Genomic DNA, 23,324 nt, shown 5'->3' on the forward strand with positions numbered 1-23,324 from the left:
TAAGTAGGACCTTTTACTATTGTATTTTCATCTTCGGACATCTAGTTCTTAGATCAGATCTTGGTTCTTCTGGTTCCCTCTTTGGGGCCGAAACCAATGATCACTTTTGTTCTTATGTATTTTCAACGGTGGAGTTTCTACACACCATAGATTAAGGTGTGGAGCTCTGCTGTACCTCGAGTATTAATGCAATTACTATTGTTCTTCTATTCAACTCCGCTTGTTCTTGTTCCAAGATATCACTTTTTCTTCAAATTGATGAAGGTGATGATTGAAACTCATCACCATTCTCACCTATGAACAAAGTGACTGACAACCATTCTTGTTCTACAAGCATCCGAGGCTTAGTGAATATCTCTTGGATTCTTCGGAATCTTCGTGGTATAGGCAGGACCTGATGGCGGCATTCAAGAGAATCCGGAAGGTCTAAACCTTGTCTGTGGTATTCTGAGTAGGATTCAATGATTGAATGACTGTGATGTGCTTCAAACCTGTAACCTACTGGGCGTTAGTGACAGACGCAAAAGAGTTATTCTATTCCGGTAGGGGAGGGAACCAAACCGGTGATTGGCAGCACTGTGACAGAGTGTGTGCATTAGCTTTCACTGCGCGGATGGGAGGTAGCTGCTGACAACAGTGAAACCCTACACGAGCTTGCCATGGAAAGGAGTAAGAAGGGTTGGATGAAGACAGTAGGAAAGCAGAGAGACGGAAGGGAAGGCATCTTCATATGCTTGTCTGAAGCTCTTACACCAATGATATACATAAGTATCCCTATCTTTATCTTTATATTATTTTCGTTCATCATCATATACAATTGAGTCTGCCTGACTGAGATTTACAAGGTGACCATAGCTTGCTTCATACCAACAATCTCCGTGGGATCGACCCTTACTCACGTAAGGTATTACTTGGACGACCAGTGCACTTGCTGGTTAGTTGTGCGAAGTTGTATTGATCACAATTTCGTGCACCAAGGGTTCTCAGGATCATAAGCTTCTTCTTCAGATGAAGCGTCCTTAGTACTGCCTGGTGCATTTTGCATTCCAGACAGACTTTGAGAAATCAAATTGACTTGCTGAGTCAATACTTTGTTCTGAGCCAATATGGCATTCAGAGTATCAATCTCAAGAACTCCTTTCTTCTGATTTGTCCCATTGTTCACAGGATTCCTTTCAGAAGTGTACATGAATTGGTTATTTGCAACCATTTCAATTAGTTCTTGAGCTTCTGTAGGCGTCTTCTTCAGATGAAGAGATCCTCCAGCAGAGCTATCCAAAGATATCTTGGACAGTTCAGACAGAGCATCATAGAAAATACCTATGATGCTACATTCAGAAAGCATATCAGAGGGACACTTTCTGATCAATTGTTTGTATCTTTCCCAAGCTTCATAGAGGGATTCTCCTTCCTTCTGTCTGAAGGTTTGGACTTCCACTCTAAGCTTACTCAATTTTTGAGGTGGAAAGAACTTTGCCAAGAAGGCATTGACTAGCTTTTCCCAAGAGTTCAGGATTTCTTTAGGTTGTGAGTCCAACCATATCCTAGCTCTGTCTCTTACAGCAATAGGGAATAGCATAAGTCTGTAGACCTCGGGGTCAACCCCATTAGTCTTGACAGTGTCACAGATTTGCAAGAATTCAGCAAAAAACTGATGAGGATCTTTCAATGGAAGTCCATGGAACTTGCAATTCTGTTGCATTAGAGAAACTAATTGAGGCTTAAGTTCAAAGTTGTTTGCTCCAATGGCAGGGATAGAGATGCTTCTCCCATAGAAGTCGGGAGTAGGTGCAGTAAAGTCACCCAGCACCTTCCTTGCATTGTTGGCATTGTTGTTGTTTTCGGCTGCTTGGGTTCTTCTTCATTGAAGATTTCTGTTAGGTCCTCTACAGAGAGTTGTGCCTTAGCTTCTCTTAGCTTTCGCTTCAAGGTCCTTTCAGGTTCAGAGTCAGCCTCAACAAGAATGCTTTTGTCTTTGCTCCTACTCATATGAAAGAGAAGAGAACAAGAAAATATGGAATCCTCTATGTCACAGTATAGAGATTCCTTGAGGTGTCAGAGGAAAAGAAAAATAGAAGGAGAGGTAGAAGAATTCGAACTTATCAGAAGAGATGGAGTTCGAATTGTTCATTGAGGAATAATGTTAGTCCATAAATAGAAGGATGTGAAAAGAGGGGAAGAAATTTTCGAAAATTAAGTAAAAAGATTTTAAAAACATTTTGAAAAACTTTAATTGATTTTCGAAAACTAAGAGTGGAAAAGAAATCAAGTGATTTTTGGAAAAGATTTTGAAATTAGAAATCAAAAAGATATGATTGAAAACTATTTTGAAAAAGATGTGATTAAAAAGATATGATTGAAAAGTTATGGTTTTAAAAAGATGTGATTGAGAAGATATGATTTGAAAAACAATTTAAAAAGATTTGATTTTAAAAATTAATGACTTGGCTAACAAGAAAAGATATGATTCAAACATTAAACCTTTCTCAACAGAAAAGGCAATCATACTTGAAATGTTGAAACAAATCATTAATTGATAGCAAGTATTTTTGAAAATGGAAAGAAATTGATTTTGAAAAAGATTTGATTGAAAAGATTTGATTTGAAAAAGATTTGATTTTGAAAAATTTTGAAAACCTGAAAAAAAATTTGAATTGAAAACAGAATCTTCCCTCTTGTGCCATCCTGGCGTTAAACGCCCAGAATGGTGCACATTCTGGCATTTAACGCCCAAAGCACTACCCTTTTGGGCGTTAAACGCCCAGCCAGGCACCCTGGCTGGCGTTTAAACGCCAGTTTCCCTTTTTCACTGGGCGTTTTGAACGCCCAGCTTTTTCTGTGTAATTCCTCTGCTGAATGTTCTGAATCTTCAATTCTCTGTATTATTGACTTGAAAAGACACAAATTAAAAATATTTTTGGATTTTTAATGCTGAAGAATAATCAAAATGCAACTGAAATCAAATAACAATGCATGCAAGAGACCAAACTTAGCAGTTTGTATACTATTGACACTAACAAAATGAGAATGCACATGAGAAACACAAAACACTCAAGTCAAGAGAATTTAAAAATCATAGCAATGAAATCATCAAGAACATCTTGAAGATCACTTAAGACACATGAATGAATGCAAGAAGAACTGAAACATGCAAATGACACCAAACTTAAAATGAGACACTATACTCAAACAAGAAATATACAATATTTTTGGTTTTTATGATTTTGTAATTTTTTTGGATTTTTTCAAAAATTAAGTGGAAGAAGAAAATAAAGATATCAAAATTCTTAATGAGAATTCCAGGAATCATGCAATGTTAGTCTAAAGCTTTAGTCTAAAGAAATTAGACATGGCTAGCCAAGCTTCAGCAGGACATTGCATTCAAGAGCTAAATTGATGAGAATCAATTAGCTTTGGTGATGATAAGAACATCACCTTGAAACACTAGAATTCATTCTTAAGAACTCTGAAGATAAATACCTAATCTAAGCAACAAGATGAACCGTCAGTTGTCCAAACTCAACAATCCCCGGCAACGGCGCCAAAAACTTGGTGCACGAAATTGTGATCATCAATGGCCTTTTTCCCTCTTGATTCCCTCCTTAATCTAAGGAAAGTCCTCTTAGGTTCACTATCAAAAGAGGTTGAAGTTTCTCCTCTTCTACCTGTCATACACTTAGCAAACAAAAAGCAAATAGCAAGTGGAAAACACACAGTTAATGAAAATTGTGGTTAGAGCAATTAAACAAACAGTTAGTGGGATTAGTGAATTAGTTGAGCTAGAAGGTAAATGAAGAATAAAAAATGATTGAAAATGTAAAAGAAAGTAACAGTAAACAGCAAAAGAAAAATGCTCAATCTAGTGACCCTCTAATTTACTCATTGTCAATACAAAACCAATCCCCGACAACGGTGCCATAAACTTGATGCACAAAAACTTGTCTCTCAACAAATTTCCACCAGCAAGTGCACCAGATTGTCGTCAAGTAAAAACTCACAGTAGAGTGAGGTCGAATCCCACAGGGATTAGTTGGTTGATCAACTTTAATTAGAGAATTGTTCTAGTTGAACCGAATCGGAATTTGAATATAAATAGCAGAATGTAAATTGGCAGGAAACTTAAAAGTGCAAAAAATGTAAATAACTGAATGTAAATAACAGAAATTAAATGGTAGAAGAGAAATTACAGGGAATTAAAGTGTAGAAGCATAAATTGTAAGAAATTAAATGGGAATGGGGTAGTTGAGCATCAAAGTAAATTGTAGAACTAAAGAGAATGGGTAAGATCAGAGTTGGGAAGCTCATTGGGGTCAGGAGATGTTATAATCATCCGAATCAAGTTCATTTTCATCTCTTCCTCAATCAATGCATTCATTGATCTCCTTGGCAGTCTTAAGTGATTAGATCCTAATTCCTTGGCAATCCAATCTCTCTAAACTTGAACAATTGTCCAATTCCTTGATTTAATTGCTCATGGGAAGAGATGAAGTATGGTCACCGATTATACCACATGTATTTCCAAATCAAAGTATTGGAAGGATTAAATAATGTCACAAAATCCAACCAAACCCCGATCCGGTCCAACATGAGAAAGCATTTCTAGCATGATCTTCTCATTCCTTTTCCAAGGTTCAGAGGAGATCCAATTATGGAGAACTTCTCTTCTAAGACAACTACCCAATTGGGTGAAGATCGAAAGCTTTCTAGCAAAATCAAGAGAAAAGAAAGAAGAAGAAGAATGAAAACTAGTTTTGATCCATTGAATTATAGCAGAGCTCCCTAACCCAATGAAGTGGATTTAGTTGTTCATAGCTCTCTGAATGGAAACTAAAAATCAAAAGTGCATTGCAGTAAACTGAAATTACAGAGAAAAGGAAATTCTACAGAGTTATAGTACTCAAAAGTGTGAAAAAAGTCCTTCCTAACTAAAACTCTAAGCTATTTATACACTTTCTTCCATTGGACTTTAAGTCTTTGGATTGGGCTTTTGGCCCTTGTTGAAACAGATTGAATTGGCTCCTAATGCTGTTGAGGAGAGATAAGCACTCAATTGTGCAGTTCGGGTATCAACGTTGGGGTCAATGTTTTTCTGCAAACATTGGGTCAAACGTTCATATGAAAAATGGATTTTGGGCGTTTTGAGCAACGTTTGACTCAACGTTGGGGTACCAACATTCGCTTGTTCACGCGTACGTGTGGCCTACACGTACGCGTGGATGGTACATTTACCACTTCATGCATCTGCGCTACCTATGCGTGTGCGAGTTTGGAAACAGAATACACATCCACGCGTACGCGTTATTGACGCGTACGCGTTATTGACGCGTGCGCGTGGATGCAAATTCCCCAATTCTTATTTTGAAAAGTTATCGCGAATGTTGGCCTCAACATTTGATTGGCAACGTTCCCTCCAACGTTAGCTTATCCACGCGTGCGCATGGATCGCCAAACTTCATGCTAACGCGTACATGTCGCTTATGCGTTCGCGTCGATGCAATTTTTCAAACCCCCGAATTGAACCATGTATCGCGAACGTTGGCCTCAACGTTGGCTTAGAAACGTTCCCTCCAACGTTGGCCTATCCACGCGTGCTCGTTACATGTGCGTACGCATGGATTGTATTTTTCAATTTTTCAGAAGAGACAACGTTTGGGGTAACGTTGGCGTACCAACGTTCCCTCCAACGTTGGCACCAGAACTTAGATTTTCCTTGCCCTTCTTCCACGTTTGAGGCAACGTTGGTGAGCTAACTTTGGCCACCAACATTACTTCTTCTTCTTCCTTCCATGGCCATTCTTCAAAGTTGCTTGCTTCTCAAGCCCTTAAATGTATGGTTAGTATGCATAAATTGAGTGTGGCTCTTGGAATTATTTTGGTGTGTGAACACCAAACTTAATTGATTGCCACTACCTCTGATGCAACAAGTTAACCATATTTGAAACCCTGTATCCTTGCTAAAGATTATGAAATTAAAGCTAGAAAGCAGTTAATTAGTTGGATAATTTGTTTGATTGCTTAGAGCTAGCACTATACAAGAGGTGAGAATGTGTTTTTAAATGAGATTTTGTGGTGGAACACCAAACTTCATTCTCCCTTAAATTGTTTTGGTGTGCAACACCAAACTTAGCTCCTTGCAATGCATACTAATTATTCAACCTTTTTATTGAAAGAGCTATGAAAAGAAAACTACCTCAGGTTGGGTTGCCTCCCAACAAGCGCTCTTTTATTGTCACTAGCTTGACATCTTCTGTTCTGCTGATCATGGAGGTTGAAAATCCCAGTGCCTTAGCTTGTCTTTCTTCACTATGAACTTCCTTCCGGTTTCCTCTTTGATGACCTCTATAAATTCTTGTGGAAGGATCTTAGTTACAATGTAGTGATCAGACAACTGTGGGGACACCTTCATGGTTTGAATATTGGTCATCACTCTATCCCCTAGTGAAAATTTTCCAGTGGGGATTTTCTGCTTTTCTTTAGTTCTATCCTCTGTCTCTCCTTGAAAGAATTCCTTGTTGTGTTTTTCTTGGCTGGTACTTCCTTTGTCCAGTATTTTCTCATTGTCCTCTATGATCCTCTTCCATCCTTCCTTCTTTGTAGCATCTTCGTTGTTGGTTGGTTTGTCTTCAATGGTTTTGAGGAAAGTATTTGGTTTCTTCTCACCCATTTCTGCGAAGTACTTTGCCAGTTGAGCTATTTGCTCCTCAATTCCTCTGATTAACATCTCTTGATTCCTTGTTGTCTCCTCTTGGTTCTCTTCACTTTGCACCCATGTGGTTGATGGTTGGCTTGTGGTGCTCACTGCTGCCACTTGCAGGCCATCAATTCTTTTGGCCATTTGCTCAAACTGTTGTTGAATCTGCTGCTGCATCATCTTATTCTGAGCTAGAATTGAATCCACTCCTTCTAACTCCATTACTCCTCTTCTCTGTGATGGTTGGCGTTGTCTTTGATGAGCAAAGAAATATTGGTTGTTGGCCACCATATCAATGAGGTTTTGAGCTTCCTCTGTGGTTTTCATGAGTTGTAATGAGCCTCCAGCTGAGTGATCAAGTGCTTCTTGAGCCTTCAGAGTAAGTCCTTCATAGAAGTTTTGCAACTTATCCCATTCAGTAAACATCTCTGGTGGACACTTTCTCAATAGAGCTTTATATCTTTTCCATGCTTCATATAAATTCTCAGCCTCCATTTGAGTTAATGTCTGCACCTCAGTCTTCAACCTTATGATTCTTTGAGGGGGGTAAAATTTGGCAAGAAACTTGCTCACCAAATCATCCCAAGTGTTGATGCTTTCCTTTGGGAACGTTTCTAGCCATTGAGTGGCTTTGTCTCTGAGAGAAAATGGAAAGAGCAACAACTTGTAACTGTCAGGAGGCACACCATTGGTTTTAACAGTGTCACAAATCCTCAAGAAGGTGGATAAGTGTTGATTTGGGTCTTCCAATGGTCCTCCTCCAAAAGAACAGTTGTTTTGAACCAAAGTGATGAGTTGTGGCTTTAATTCAAAGTTGTTTGCATTGACATTGGGGGGAAGAATGCTACTCCCACAGTGTCTAGCATTTGCAAATGTATAGGAAGCCAGTACTCTTCTTTGTTGTTGATTATTGTTGGCTCCTCCTTCTGGTTGATTGGGATTTGATGGATCTCCTTCCATTTCTTGGAATTCCTCCTCAGATTCTTCCTCTCCAATAACGTTCTTTCCTCTTTCAGCTCTTCTTATTCTTCGAAGAGTTCTTTGGTCAATTTCAGAGAGGATAGGGGAAGATCTTCCTGTACCTGACATACAAACACACAACAATAAACACACAGATCCAGAAAATCAATAAAACTTCAATCTATGGCTAGAATGAAGTTTTAGTTAGTTTAAGCAAAAATTCAAACAGTTAGTGTGTTAGAGAAACAGAAAAGAAAAAGTGCTTAATCTAGACCTCCACTTCACTTAATCATTGTCAATCTATTTCAATCCCCGGCAACGGCGCCAAAAACTTGGTGTGCGGAAAACGATCCGACACAAAACTCACCGGCAAGTGTACCGGGTCGCATCAAGTAATAATAACTCACATGAGTGAGGTCGATCCCACAGGGATTGAAGGATTGAGCAATTTTAGTTCAGTGGTTGGTTTAGTCAAGCGAATCAAGTATTGGTTGAGTGATTTGTGTTTTAACAGAAGCTAAATTTCTTGGAATGTAAAGGGGGAAGGGAAAATTGCAGTAAATTTAAGAGCAGGAAAGTAAACTTGCAGAATCTTAAAGAACAAGAAAGTAAATGACTGAAACTTAAAGTGCAAGAAATGTAAATTGCTGTAACTTAAATTGCAAGGAATATAAATTGCGTGAATGTAAATGGGATTTGAGGACAGGGATTTCAGAATTTAAGCAAGAGAATGTAAATTGCAATAATCAATAGAGCAGGAATTGAATTAGAAACAATTATGATTCAAACAGTAAGGAAATAAAGTGCAACAAAGGTTCACAGAAGAACCAAAAGTAAATTGGGATCTCAGGTCTCCAGAGACTAGGTAGCAAAGCCTAGATCTCAATTGCCTTCCCAGATCCAAGTTCACAAAGCTATTGACAAGAAATTGAAGAATAAGCAGTAAAGGAAATTGAAATTCAATTTAATTGTGCAGAAAGGAATTAAAGAGATTTTGAATGGAGGTTGAGACAGAATTTCCTCAACTCTTCACACCCAAAACTCAAAACAAGAAAAGTAAAAGTGCTCCAGCAAGAACGAGGAAGAAGAGAGATCAATTCTCCTCCCCAATTCTCTGAAATCTCAGTGAAGTCACCAAGAGAAGTTGCAGAATTCAAAGCTTCCAAGGAAGTATTAAATTCAAAAATCAAGTAAAAGGTAAATGTCAAAAGTTCAAAAGTGAAAGTAAAGGTCCTAATTACATCAAACTAACTCCTATTTATACACTTTCTATTCTTGGATCTTGGGATTTGGATGGGCTTTTGATTTGGTGAAGAATTGAATTAAATTGGATTTTTAATTCAATTTTTGGCCCATGAGAAGTTGCTTCCAGGAGGCTGCCCTGCCCTTGTGGAGGGCAGGGCAGGATTTGGTGCTTGGTGCGTGCGTGGTGCGGCGTGGTGCAGGCTTGGTGCGCAGAATGCTGCCCTGCCCTCGCGGAGGGCAGGGCAGAAAAAGTTGGTGCGCCAGAATCGTGCTGTGGTGCGCTGTTGGTGCTGCCAGAATCGTGCCTTGGTGCGCCAGAATCGTGCCTTGGTGCGCCAGATTCGTGCCACAACAACATGCTGCCCTGCCCTCGCGGAGGGCAGGGCAGTGTTTCCACTTTGACGTCCCGAGTTCGAAACTTGGATGCTACACACGCCACCCATTTTCCTTGGCTTTCTTGGTACCAAAGTGAGGCTTAATTCCTTGCTTCCTCATGGTCCCGTGTTCAACTCTTGTGGCAAGCATTGTAGACATTTTCCTTAGATTTTCTTCCCTTGGTGAGCCCGATACTGCCCTTGTGGAGGGCAGGGCAAGGTTTTGTTCCTCTTGATTCCAAGGCACAGATTTGTGCTCTGCCCTTGTAGTGGGCAGGGCAGAATTGCCTTTCATGCTTTGTTCCCTTATGTTGCCCTCCTAGAGGGCAGTGTGCCCTTGTGGAGGGCAATGCTTGCCTTCCTCATGTTGTGCGCCACACTTCTTCTCTCTTTGACCACATTTTCTTCTCCTTGGGCCACACTTCCTTAGGCCACGCTTTTCCCTTTTTTTTCTTTTCTTCACCTACAATAAACCAAAACAACCACTCCAAGTATCACTAAATTTACAAGGCTTATAAATCAATTAAAAATCAATTAAATTTAGCTTAAACCTCATGAGTTAACATAAATTTCATGGTGTTGTTTGATTTAAAGAAGTTATTCATTTTCACTCCAAATCAATTACTTAGGATGCAAGAAAGTGCATAAATGCTAATAAAACAAGTGAAATTAGCTTGAAAAATGGGTATATGATGACTTGTCATCACAACACCAAACTTAAATCTTGCTTGTCCCCAAGCAAGCATCAAAACTAAGAGAAATTGAAATGAACAAGAAAAGAACACATATCCTTATTAGGCATATAGCAGAACTTGATCTATGGGGTCTTTATGCAGACAATGATAACTCAAGTTATTGTTTGCTGTTACATAGTATACATTTTTCATCAAAGGCTTGCTAAACTTGCTGTTATAGGACTTACTCTTTAATCACTCCCTTGCTAACTTTTCTTTCTTATAATGCTTAACAAGCTTATTCTTTTGGAGGTTTGGTGTCAAATGTTGCAGTAATAGCCTTTGGCTTTATTGTTTTCTTTCTTTTACTCAACATCTTTTCACCACAGACACTTGGCTCACTATTTCTTCCTAGGATCATTGATGCCCAGCATCTCTTTGGATAACTAAATGTTCTGTATCTAAGTTGCTCTTTATTGTGGACTTTCAATTGGCCATCCCAAATCAGTTGATCTAAGTGACCGGGTTTTAAAATACCCCTTAGAATTTACTCATCCAAGCATATCTTAGTACAAGAACACCACAGGCATGTGTCCTAGGGTCCAAGCTATTGGTGTCCAACCTTTATTCTTTGTTTTTCTTGCCACTTTGGCTTTTTCTTCTTCTTTTTCTTTCTGCTTTTGTTCTCAAGGGTTTATTGATAAGGGTATTTATAACAGCAAGCTAACTCACACTTGAATGAGAATGACATTATGCAGCAGTTATTTCATGAGTTATGCATTTAATCAAACACATATACCGCCATTAACTTCCATTCTACTTATGCAACATTGGATATTTCACTTTTCAATTCAAACCAAATCTCTTTTATTCAAGCATATGGGAAACAAAACAAAATTAAAGCTAAGTGATGAATGACAAGCATTATGCAAATCATTCATAATCAAACAATTTCACTTGCAACTAGATAAACACTTTAGCAGGATATATAATGGTTCCCAGATTCGAAACAATACACAGCAGCAAGGATTAAGTTCAGATACAACCTCTGAAGTTGCAGACCTTTGATTCTTCCTTCTGTTGTGTTTTCTTTGAGTTAAGATGTACAATATCTTCAATTGTTGACTCATGTCCTGCATAATTCTCAAAGTTGCTTGCTTCTCAAGCCCTTAAGTGTATGGTTAGTATGCATAAATTGAGTGTGGCTCTTGGAATTATTTTGGTGTGTGAACACCAAACTTAATTGATTGCCACTACCTCTGATGCAACAAGTTAACTGATGGGGAAATTTTGGAGGAAAAATGAATTTCTCCAAAATACCCAAAACTAACCGGCAAGTGCACCGGGTCGCATCAAGTAATAAAACTCACGGGTGTGAGGTCGATCCCACAGGGATTGAAGGATTGAGCAATTTTAGTTTAGTGGTTGAATTAGTCAAGCGAATCAAGATTTGGTTGATTGAGTTGCAGAATTTAAATTGCATTGAAAGTAAAGGGGATGGGGAATTGGCATGAAATTAAAGGAAACAGAAATTAAAGTGATGAATCTTAAGAAGCAAGAAATTAAATGGCAGAAACTTAAAGAGCAAGTAATGTAAATTGCAAGGAAATTAAATGGCAAGAATTGTAAATGACTTGAAATGTAAAGGGGATTGGGACTTGGATTTGCAAGAATTAAACAAAGAGAATTTAAATTGCATTAAACAGAAGAGTAAATGGGGAATGGGTTGAAACAGGTTCGAAACAGGAATTTAAATGAACAATTAAAGCAAGGAGCAAAGAATTGAAATGGGAAATTGAATCTCAGGACCCAGAGACTAGAAAACCAAGTCTAGATCTCAATGCCTTCCTAGATCCAACAAGAACAATAGCAATGGAATTGTAAATTGCAAAGTAAATAAAAGAAGAGCAATTAACAGGAAGCTAAATTCAATCAAACAGTCAATAAAAAGAAAGATCCGAGGATGAGATTGAAACAGAATTCCTTCAATTCTCCAACCCAAGATCCAAGACAATTGTAATTGAGCTTAAAGCAATAAAACTAAGAGGAAGAGAATGGAATTCTCCTTCCCCAAACTAAGAAACTAAAGATCACTCAGTAACTAGAATTCCCAAGGCAAACTCTATGAAAAATTCTAAAAAGGGAACTCCCCGAATGAATTGAATTCTAGCCTATTTATACACTTTCTTCAATTGATCTTCAAGCCTTGAGTTGGGCCTTTGCTCCTGGTGGAATTGGGTTGAAAGAGGCCTTGGTTGATTGCTCTTGAAGCTTGGAGAGAAACCCAAGTGAATCAATTGAACCGGATGTGAGTTTTGCAAAGTTGGGTTTTAAAGTTAGCCTCAAAGTTAGGGGGCTAACTTCATGGCTAACTTTTTCTAGCAGCAAACACCATTTCCTGCATCTCACGTTGGGGCCAACGTTAGGGGGCTAACTTTGTCCCTAACGTTGGCCTTGCTTAGTGTTGGAGTGGCGCCAACGTTAGCCTCCAAGTTAGGGGGCTAACGTTGGCGCAAACGTTGGGCACCCTGGGAGCAAATCCTCATGCCAACGTTAGCCTCCAAGTTAGGGGGCTAACGTTGGCGCAAACGTGGCACACCCCTGGGAGCAATTTCTCATGCCAACGTTAGCCTCCAAGTTAGGGGGCTAACGTTGGCGCAAACGTGGTGCACCCTGGGAGAAAATTTTAGCTTCCAACGTTAGCCTCCAAGTTAGGGGGCTAACGTTGAGGCTAACTTCAAGTTCAAAAGTTTATGCCAACGTTTGGGGGCTAACTTCAACTCCAACTTCATTTGTTCCTGGTTCAATCTCACTTGATTCATTGTCTCCTCTTAGCTTCTAGCCATTCCTTCTCACTTCAATCCTTTTCCAAGCTTTCTTCACCTATCATAAATCAACCAAACACATCAAAGCTATGCTCAAAATCATGAGATGATCATTCTATCTTAATATGCATCAATTATGTCATCAAATCTCATGAATTTGCATTAATTCACATATGGTTGATTCAATCAAAGGAAGCATGAAAATCTACCTAAATTGGCTTGCTTGTAGCTTAAGAAAGTGCAAAATTCAAGTAAAAACAAAAGAAAAAGACTAGTAAAACTAGGCTAAGATGACTTGTCATCACAACACCAAACTTAAAGCTTGCTTGTCCCCAAGCAAGGAATGAATTATGCTCAGAGATTCTTTCAATTAAGATGGATTGAGGAACACTTGTAAAATACAGTGAGAGAAGTGATTAAGTAACAGTGGGGTAAACTCTAAATTATATGCTCAAGCAAGGGTTTCAGTGCTCATTAGTCCTTACATATTGGGAGTCGTAGGTCTTTAGGATTTTCATCCAAATGGTATCATGGAGATCTCTTTATATGTAATCACCTTGAAGCAGCTTATAGTTTCTGTACTTTTGACCTCGACTCTAAGTGTCATGTCTCAAGGCGGCTCTTTAGATAAGCTTTCAATCAATACTCCTAAACCAGTTGGTTTTAAGGTATTAGGTGTTAAAGCACCCCTAAGGATTTACTTGCTCAAGCCTCTTTCCTTGACACACTTCAACCACAAGCATTTACTAGGATAGCAACTCTTTGAGTTTTTGGTTTCTTTCTTTCTTTTTCTGCCTAGTAATTGATGCTCAGAGCCTTGGGCCATGTTCTTTTTGTTTTTGTATTTTCTTTTCTTTTCTTTTTTTTTGTTTGCTGCTTCTTGGATCAATAGATTTTTGAGAATCTCTACAATACTTCTTTGAATTTCATGTCCTGCCTATGAGCTCCCATGCAAGTTTTCACAAGCATGCAACCTCAATACATGATCATACAACTAGAACCACCACTTCTCCTAATCTTTTGCTTGCCTCAAAAAAAACTGATTTATTCCTCAATCCTTCTTTTCAAAGAACTTTCATGTGATGCATTCTTGAAATTGAGTGCAAACAAGTTTTGAAGATAAGAATGTTGTGACTGATAAGCCTTCTTGCTTATTGACTTATAAAGGAAGATTATGCTATGCAGGCAGGCAGGAATATAAAAAGAAAACTATATGATGCAGACAAACAGGGCAATTAGGGATACAATCCAACTTTTAATCACAGCAACATTTGATGTAAAATATCACTTAACAATACAACCTGTTGGAGTTCACTTGCTTTCCTTCTCATCATCATCATTGCTAGCCTTTATGTTCATATTGATGATGCGTAATCCCTCCAAAGGCTTGTATGACATTCTGCAATGATATTAAAAGTTGCTTGTTCCCCAAGCACTTAGAAACAGTGGTTAGTCTGCATGATTTATTTGTGGGCTTTTTGAACTTACTTTGGTGTGGGAACACCAAACTTAGTTCCTTGCCAAAGGTTTTCATTAACCATGTGTGAAATTCTTTCTTCTTTTTCTAAGGTAATAGACTAAAACTAGAAAACAGCAAGATAATTAACTAGTTCGTCTAAATGCATGAAGCTAGCCTTATGGCAGAAAGTGAGAATGTGCTTTATGATGGAATTTTGGTGGAACACCAAACTTAGAATCCTTCAATCTCCCTTAGATTGTTTTGGTGTGCAACACCAAACTTAGCTTCTTGCAATCTAGATAAAACTAATTAACAGTTTTATTGAATTGGATATGAAAAGATAGTTACCTCTGGTTGGGTTGCCTCCCAACAAGCGCTCTTTTATTGTCACTAGCTTGACATTCTCCACCCTCTGATCATGGAAGTTGAGACTTCTTACTTTCCTCCACAACTTCCCTTTCCTTCAACCTAGCCTCCTTCTCATGGCTCTTTGGGTTCAAAGTTCCCTTCCTCTCATTCAGTTCAGCAAGGTTTTGAACCAGTTGTTCCATCTGCCTTTCAAGTCTTCTAAGTACAGTTTCTTGGTTCTTGCTTATCATCTCTTGGTGCTTCTTTATTTCTTCCTGCTCTATTGCCATTATTTCTTGAATTTTCATAAATCTTTCCATCAGTGTTTCTAGAACATAAATTCCTGGAGCAGTTGGAAATGGTTGTGGCTGTGTCAACTGTGGTGGTTGATAAGAATTATTTTGGGCGAATGGTGAGGTAGGCTGGGGTTGGAGGTGTGTGTGTTGGGGTAGTGCTTGATGATTGTTGTTATGGGGATGGTTTGTATGCTGATTTTTGAAATTGGGGTTATTGCAGTTGAAGTCCCTTGGTTTTTGAGTTTGGCTTTCTCCTTCCTTCCAGTTGGATTGAATTCTCCAGGGTGGGATGTACACATCATTCTGAGACTGGTGTTGGGGCATGCTAGAGTGACTTTGGTTGTTATAATTGAAGTCCCTTTGTTCCTGACATTGAGATTCCTTCATTCCTAGATAAGAATGTGGTTTCCATGGTGGAAATTGTGCCTTCACTGCAGCAGAATGGAGAAAATCAATTTGTCTGGATATTGACTCCAATTGGCTCTGAGTCTGATTGTGCAGCTGTTTGCTTTGATTCATGACTATCTTCATTCCTTCAGGATTCATTATCTCTTTTTCTGGAGTTGCATTCTGTGGGATCTCAGATGAATGTTGGTTGTTGGCTTTCTTATCATTGAACTTTGCAATTCCTTGGGCATTTGTTGTTGCTTTGAAAAGGTTATCCAAGACGTAATCCACTGCTCTCCTTGTTTCTGGGGTTAGTCCTTCATAGAACGCCCGGAAACCCTCTTTGTCATTTGCTTCCTTGTATCTTTCCCCTGGTTTGAACAATGATTCTTCCTCTCCTTGTATGAATGGCTGAATTCCCTCTTTCATCTTGATGTTTTGTTGGGATGAGACGAATTTGGTCAGAAATTTGGTAACCAATTCGTCCCAACTGGTAATACTGCCTTGGGGCATAGTTTCGAGCCATTGTGCAGCTTCATCCCTTAGTGAGAAGGGAAATAACGAGAGCTTCCAGGTGTCATGATTTACACCTTCAAGATTTACAACACCACAAATTTTCAGAAAAGTGGATATGTGCTGTTTAGGATCCTCCAATGGATTCCCACCATAGGAGCAATTGTTCTTGATTAGTGTGACGAGTTGCGGCTTCATGTTGTGGTGTTTTTCTTTCGAAATCTCCTCTTCAATGACAGCCTTCCCTCGTGCCTCTCTTCTTTTCTTCTGTGACATAAATCAATCAAACGGAACACACAGTAGTACTTTTGAAAATTGAGTGTAATCAATTGAGACAAAACTTCAAATGGTTAGTGGGTTAGTAGAGGCAAATCTTCGAACAGTTAGTGGGTTAATCAAAAATTAAGAAAAAGTGCTTGATCTAAATTTACCACCTCACTTAATCATTGTCAATCTGATCAATCCCCGGCAACGGCGCCAAAAACTTGATGGGGAAATTTTGGAGGAAAAATGAATTTCTCCAAAATACCCAAAACTAACCGGCAAGTGCACCGGGTCGCATCAAGTAATAAAACTCACGGGTGTGAGGTCGATCCCACAGGGATTGAAGGATTGAGCAATTTTAGTTTAGTGGTTGAATTAGTCAAGCGAATCAAGATTTGGTTGATTGAGTTGCAGAATTTAAATTGCATTGAAAGTAAAGGGGATGGGGAATTGGCATGAAATTAAAGGAAACAGAAATTAAAGTGATGAATCTTAAGAAGCAAGAAATTAAATGGCAGAAACTTAAAGAGCAAGTAATGTAAATTGCAAGGAAATTAAATGGCAAGAATTGTAAATGACTTGAAATGTAAAGGGGATTGGGACTTGGATTTGCAAGAATTAAACAAAGAGAATTTAAATTGCATTAAACAGAAGAGTAAATGGGGAATGGGTTGAAACAGGTTCGAAACAGGAATTTAAATGAACAATTAAAGCAAGGAGCAAAGAATTGAAATGGGAAATTGAATCTCAGGACCCAGAGACTAGAAAACCAAGTCTAGATCTCAATGCCTTCCTAGATCCAACAAGAACAATAGCAATGGAATTGTAAATTGCAAAGTAAATAAAAGAAGAGCAATTAACAGGAAGCTAAATTCAATCAAACTGTCAATAAAAAGAAAGATCCGAGGATGAGATTGAAACAGAATTCCTTCAATTCTCCAACCCAAGATCCAAGACAATTGTAATTGAGCTTAAAGCAATAAAACTAAGAGGAAGAGAATGGAATTCTCCTTCCCCAAACTAAGAAACTAAAGATCACTCAGTAACTAGAATTCCCAAGGCAAACTCTATGAAAAATTCTAAAAAGGGAACTCCCCGAATGAATTGAATTCTAGCCTATTTATACACTTTCTTCAATTGATCTTCAAGCCTTGAGTTGGGCCTTTGCTCCTGGTGGAATTGGGTTGAAAGAGGCCTTGGTTGATTGCTCTTGAAGCTTGGAGAGAAACCCAAGTGAATCAATTGAACCGGATGTGAGTTTTGCAAAGTTGGGTTTTAAAGTTAGCCTCAAAGTTAGGGGGCTAACTTCATGGCTAACTTTTTCTAGCAGCAAACACCATTTCCTGCATCTCACGTTGGGGCCAACGTTAGGGGGCTAACTTTGTCCCTAACGTTGGCCTTGCTTAGTGTTGGAGTGGCGCCAACGTTAGCCTCCAAGTTAGGGGGCTAACGTTGGCGCAAACGTTGGGCACCCTGGGAGCAAATCCTCATGCCAACGTTAGCCTCCAAGTTAGGGGGCTAACGTTGGCGCAAACGTGGCACACCCCTGGGAGCAATTTCTCATGCCAACGTTAGCCTCCAAGTTAGGGGGCTAACGTTGGCGCAAACGTGGTGCACCCTGGGAGAAAATTTTAGCTTCCAACGTTAGCCTCCAAGTTAGGGGGCTAACTGGTGGACGAAATTGTATCTCTTTATAGAATATGATAATAGAATATGGTCCAAGATCAACTTCGTTCAACTGACCAGCAAGTGTACTGGGTCGTCCAAGTAATACCTTACGTGAGTAAGGGTCGAATCCACAGAGATTATTGGTTTGAAGCAATCAATGTTATTTCATTAATCTTAGTCAGGATGTGAAAGAAAATTGTTTGGATTACTTGAACAATAGAGTTACTTGTTTATAAAGGATTATGGAATATATTGGAATAATAAATAATACTAGCGTTACTTGTTGTGCAGTAATGGAGAATATGTTGGAGTTTTGGAGATGCTTTGTCCTCTGACTTCAACTCTTCCTTGAAATCCTCTTCTCACACGCAGGTTCCTTCCATGGCAAGCTCTTTGTAGGGTGTCACCGTTGTCAGTGGCTACTTCCCATCCTCGCAGTGAAAGCTAATGCACGCACTCTGTCACAGTACGGCCAATCACCGGTTGGTTCCCGCTCCTACTGGAATAGAATCCCTCTTTTGCGTTTGTCACTAACGCCCAGCAGGTTAAAGTTTGAAGCACGTCACAGTCATTCAATCCCGGAATCCTACTCGGAATACCACAGACAAGGTTTAGACTTTCCGGATTCTCATGAATGCTGCCATCAATCTGGCTTATACCACGAAGATTCTGTTGGGGAATCTAAGAGATATTCATTCAATCTGATGTAGAACGGAGGTGGTTGTCAGGCACACGTTCATGGGTTGAGGAAGGTGATGAGTGTCACGGATCATCACCTTCTCCACAGTTAGGCGCGAATAAACATCTTAGATAAGAACAAGCGTGTTTGAATGGAAAACAAAGGAATTGTATTAAATCATTGAGACGCTGCAGAGCTCCTCACCCCCAACAATGGAGTTTAGAGACTCATGCCGTCAAAAGTATGTAATTCAGATCTGAAAATGTCATGAGATACAAGATAAGTCTGTAAAAGTTGTTTAAATAGTAAACTAGTAACCTAGGTTTACAGAAAAGTGAATAAACTAAGATAATTGGTGCAGAAATCCACTTCTGGGGCCCACTTGGTGTGTGCTGGGGCTGAGACTAATGCTTTCCACGTGTGGAGGCCTTTCTTGGCGTCAAACTCCAAGTTTTGACGTGTTTTGGGCGTTCAACTCCGGATCATGACGTTTTTCTGGCGTTTAACTCCAGACAGCAGCGTGTACTTGGCGTTCAACGCCAAGTTACGTCGTAAATCTTCGCGCAAAGTATGGACTATTATATATTGCTGGAAAGCCCTGGATGTCTACTTTCCAACGCCGTTGAGAGCGCGCCAATTGGACTCCTGTAGCTCCAGAAAATCCATTTCGAGTGCAGGGAGGTCAGGATCCAACAGCATCAGCAGTCCTTTTTCAGCCTAAGTCAGATTTTTGCTCAGCTCCCTCAATTTCAGCCAGAAAATACCTGAAATCACAGAAAAACACACAAACTCATAGTAAAGTCCAGAAATATGATTTTTGCCTAAAAACTAATATTATTTTACTAAAAACTAACTGAAACATGCTAAAATCTACATGAAATTACCCCCAAAAAGCGTACAAAATATCCGCTCATCACAACACCAAACTTAAACTGTTGCTTGTCCTCAAGCAACTAGATGAATAAAATAGGTTCTAACAGAAATTAAGAAGTAATATATATTTTAGAGTTTTAATTGAAGCTCAGATTCTTATTAGATGAGCGGGGCTTGTAGCTTTTTGTTTCTGAACAGTTTTGGCATCTCCCTGTATCTTTTAAATTTCAGAATGATTGGCATCCTTAGGAACTCAGAATTCAGATAGTATCATTGACTCTCCTAGTGTAGTATGTTGATTCTTGAACACAGTTATTTTATGAGTCTTGGCTGTGGCCCTAAGCACTTTGTTTTCCAGTATTACCACCGGATACAAAAAATGCCACAGACACATAACTGGGTGAACCTTTTCAGATTGTGACTCAGCTTTGCTAGAGTCCCCAATTAGTGGTGTCCAGAGCTCTTAAGCACACTCTTTTGCTTTGGATCACGACTTTAACCACTCAGTCTCAAGCTTTTCACTTGGACCTTCATGACACAAGCACATGGTTAGGGACAGCTTGATTTAGCCGCTTAGGCCTGGATTTTATTTCCTTGGGCCCTCCTATCCATTGATGCTCAAAGCCTTGGATCCCTTTTTTACTCTTGGCTAGTGCCCATGGCTTGTGAATATTGTTTTTTTTTTTTTTTTTTTTTTTTTGAACTGCTTTTTCTTGCTTCAAGAATCAATTTCATGATTTTTCAGATCATCAATGATATTTTTCGTGTTCCTCATCCTTTCAGGAGCCAATATTCATCAAATTCAAAGTACATATTATGCACTGTTCAAGCATTCATTCAGAGAACAAGAAGTATTGCCACCACATATAATTAATTATAGTCTTTATTACTAAGAACTCATAAATATAGATTACTTCTTTATTCTAAAAAATCTACTACTTTATTCATGCCTGATGATGATGAGAAAAATAAACTATAGCTTAATTGGAAATAAAATCAAAATAGACATACTAATTACTACTAAATATCTCCTAAGGTGAATTTTAATAAAATAAAAAGAACGCTATCACTAAATTAGAGCAGGAAAATTGGAACTCAGCAACCTGTTGTTTTGAGGAGTGGATGCTCCTCTAATTATTCTGAGTGTGGTTCAAGGATTAATTTTTGGCGCTTCAGCTCCCTTATATCACGCCCTTGCTCTTCCTGTTCCTTGAGCAGTTTGCAGAGCATGCTACTTTGATTATTCTGTTCTTCCTTTATTTGGTCCATAGCTTCTTGCAATCTGGAAATAGAAGCCTCAAGATGTTCCCAATATTCGAATTGGGGCAGTTCTGGGAGGGCTTCTTGTGCTCTCCTCTTGGTTGAATCATCTTGTTGCTGTTGTCTGACCATTGATATTCCAGTAATGGGCTTTTCAATTAGGATATATTCAGTTATTCCCATCTTTACTCCAGCATCTTTGCAAAGCATATAAATTAGGCTTGGATAAGCCAATTTGGCGTCTGTAGAATTCTTGTTTGCAATCTTGTATAGCTCACATGAGATCAGCTGATGGACTTCCACTTCTTTTCCTAGCATGATGCAGTGAATCATGACAGCTCTTTTGATGGTAACTTCAGAACGGTTGCTGGTGGGTAATATGGAACGACTAATAAAATCCAGCCAGCCTCTAGCTACTGGTTTTAGATCTTCTCTTTTGAGTTGAACTGGGTTGCCAGTTGTACTGGTAGTCCACTTGGCTCCAGGAACGCATATATCTTCCAAGATCCTGTCCAATCCTTTATTGATCCTCATCATTCTCCTATTAAAGGAGTTTGGGTCATCCTTCAGTTGAGGAATCTTGAATATCTCCCTGATTTTGTCAGCATTGGTATGAATGATATTTCCTCTGACTACGGTCTTGTGGTCAAAGATAGCTGCTCCAATGATTCTTTGCCTTTCTGTCTGCCATAGATTAGCATAGAATTCCTGAACCATGTTCCTTCCCACTTTCGTTTCAGGATTGGCCAGAATTTCCCAATTCCTGTTTCGAATCTGCTCTTGGATCTCCGGATATTCATCTTCTTTCAGATCAAATCTGACTTCCAGGATCACTGATCTGTGACTCATTATCTTGTAGTAATGGTCTGAATGTTCTTTAGTTAAGAACTTCCCTTGATTCCAGAGGGGCTTTGGATTGCTCTTTTCCTTGCCCTTTTGGGTGGTTTGCTTCCCTCTAGGGGCCATGATCAAGAGACACAATAGTTTTTGTGATCACGGGTAAAACACACCAAACTTAGAGCTTTGCTTGTCCTCAAGCAAAAGAGAAGAAAGAAGAGGCAATGAAGGAGAGCAGGTGTTGGATGGTGTTGAGGAGGAAGTCGCCGAACACAAGATATAGGGAGGGGGGTGGGTAAATTTCGAAAAAAAAAATAAGAAAGAGATAAGATAGAAGATATGATTAGAAAAAGATATAATTTAAAAAAAGAGAAAGATATGAAAATTTTTTTTTTTTTTAAAAGATAGAATTGAAATTTTTAATTTTGAAAAAGATTTTAAAAGATAGTAGATGTGTTGGAAACAAATTTGAAAAGATGATGGATTGAATTGGAAAGCCAATTGGTTTTATAAATTAAGATACATTTGATATTTTTGAAAAAGAGATTTTAAAAATTTGGATTTTTAGAACACTAATTTGGATTGAGGGGTGATGATTTAAAACATGTTTATGCAAGAAATCATGGTTTGAAACACAAAAAAATAAAAAAAATAAAAAAAATTTGGATTAAAAACGAAATTGTACCTCCTCCCCACCATCCTGGCGTTAAACGCCCAACTGCTGCATGGTTTGGGCGTTTAACGCCCACATGTTGCTTCTCCTGGGCGTTCAACGCCCATTTGGTGCTTCTTTCTGGCGTTGAACGCCAGGAAGTCCTTCTTCACTGGGCGTTTTTCTGAACGCCCAGGATGCTAACAGACTGGCGTTAAACGCCCAGAAGGTGCATCTTTCTGGCGTTTAACGCCCAGAAGATGCTCCTTTCTGGCGTTTAACGCCCACATGGCTACCTTCACTGGCGTTAAACGCCCAGTGAGAGCTTCTTTTGGGCGTTTAACGCCCAAAGTATTTCTTACTGGCTTTTTCATGCCAGTGAGCTTCCAATTTTCCCTGTAACTCTGTGACTTCAACCAATTGCTATTTCACCTTTGAAGATACTTGAACCTATATCTGTAAAGAAAAGAAAATTTATCTAATTAGTAAATAAACTTTGTAAATGGCTGGGTTGCCTCCCAACAAGCGCTTCTTTAATGTCCTTAGCTGGACTGTCACTGATCTTCAATGTAATCTCAGTCTTGAGCATTCTTGCTCAAAATTATCTTCAAGATAGTGTTTAACTCTTTGTCCATTGACAATGAACTTTTTGTTAGAGTCATTATCTTGAAGCTCTATGTAGCCATATGGTGATACACTTGTAATTACATATGGACCTCTCCACCGGGATTTTAATTTCCCGGGGAATAATTTGAGCCTAGAATTAAATAGCAGAACTTTCTGCCCTGGTTTAAAGACTCTGGATGACAATTTCTTATCATGCCATTTTTTTGCTTTTTCCTTGTAAATTTTTGCATTTTCAAAAGCATTGAGTCTAAACTCTTCTAGCTCATTTAACTGGAGCAATCGTTTTTCTCCAGCTACTTTGGCATCAAGATTCAGGAATCTGGTTGCCCAATAGGCCTTATGTTCCAGTTCCACTGGCAAGTGACATGCCTTTCCATACACAAGCTGGTATGGAGAGGTCCCTATAGGGGTCTTAAATGCTGTTCTGTATGCCCACAGAGCATCATCCAAGCTTCTTGCCCAATCCTTTCTACGGTTAATTACAGTCCGTTCCAGGATTCTTTTAAGTTCTCTATTTGAGACTTCCGCCTGCCCATTAGTCTGTGGGTGATATGGAGTAGCCACCTTGTGGTTGACTCCATAACGTACTAGAGCAGAGTAGAGCTGCTTATTACAGAAATGAGTACCCCCATCACTGATTAACACTCTGGGGATACCAAATCTGCTGAAGATATATTTCTGGAGGAATTTTA

General features: G+C 39.1%; 1 non-coding gene across 1 annotated transcript; it reads left to right on the top strand.

Moving 5' to 3' along the window:
* The first annotated feature begins 1,339 nt into the window (after positions 1 to 1,339).
* Positions 1,340 to 1,447, top strand: LOC130971930 (small nucleolar RNA R71). Its single transcript, XR_009083131.1, has one exon. It is a non-coding gene; the product is annotated as a small nucleolar RNA R71 (small nucleolar RNA).
* Positions 1,448 to 23,324: the final 21,877 nt, after the last annotated feature.

Source organism: Arachis stenosperma, chromosome 3, assembly GCF_014773155.1.
Source record: "Arachis stenosperma cultivar V10309 chromosome 3, arast.V10309.gnm1.PFL2, whole genome shotgun sequence".
Classification (NCBI taxonomy): Eukaryota; Viridiplantae; Streptophyta; class Magnoliopsida; order Fabales; family Fabaceae; genus Arachis; species Arachis stenosperma.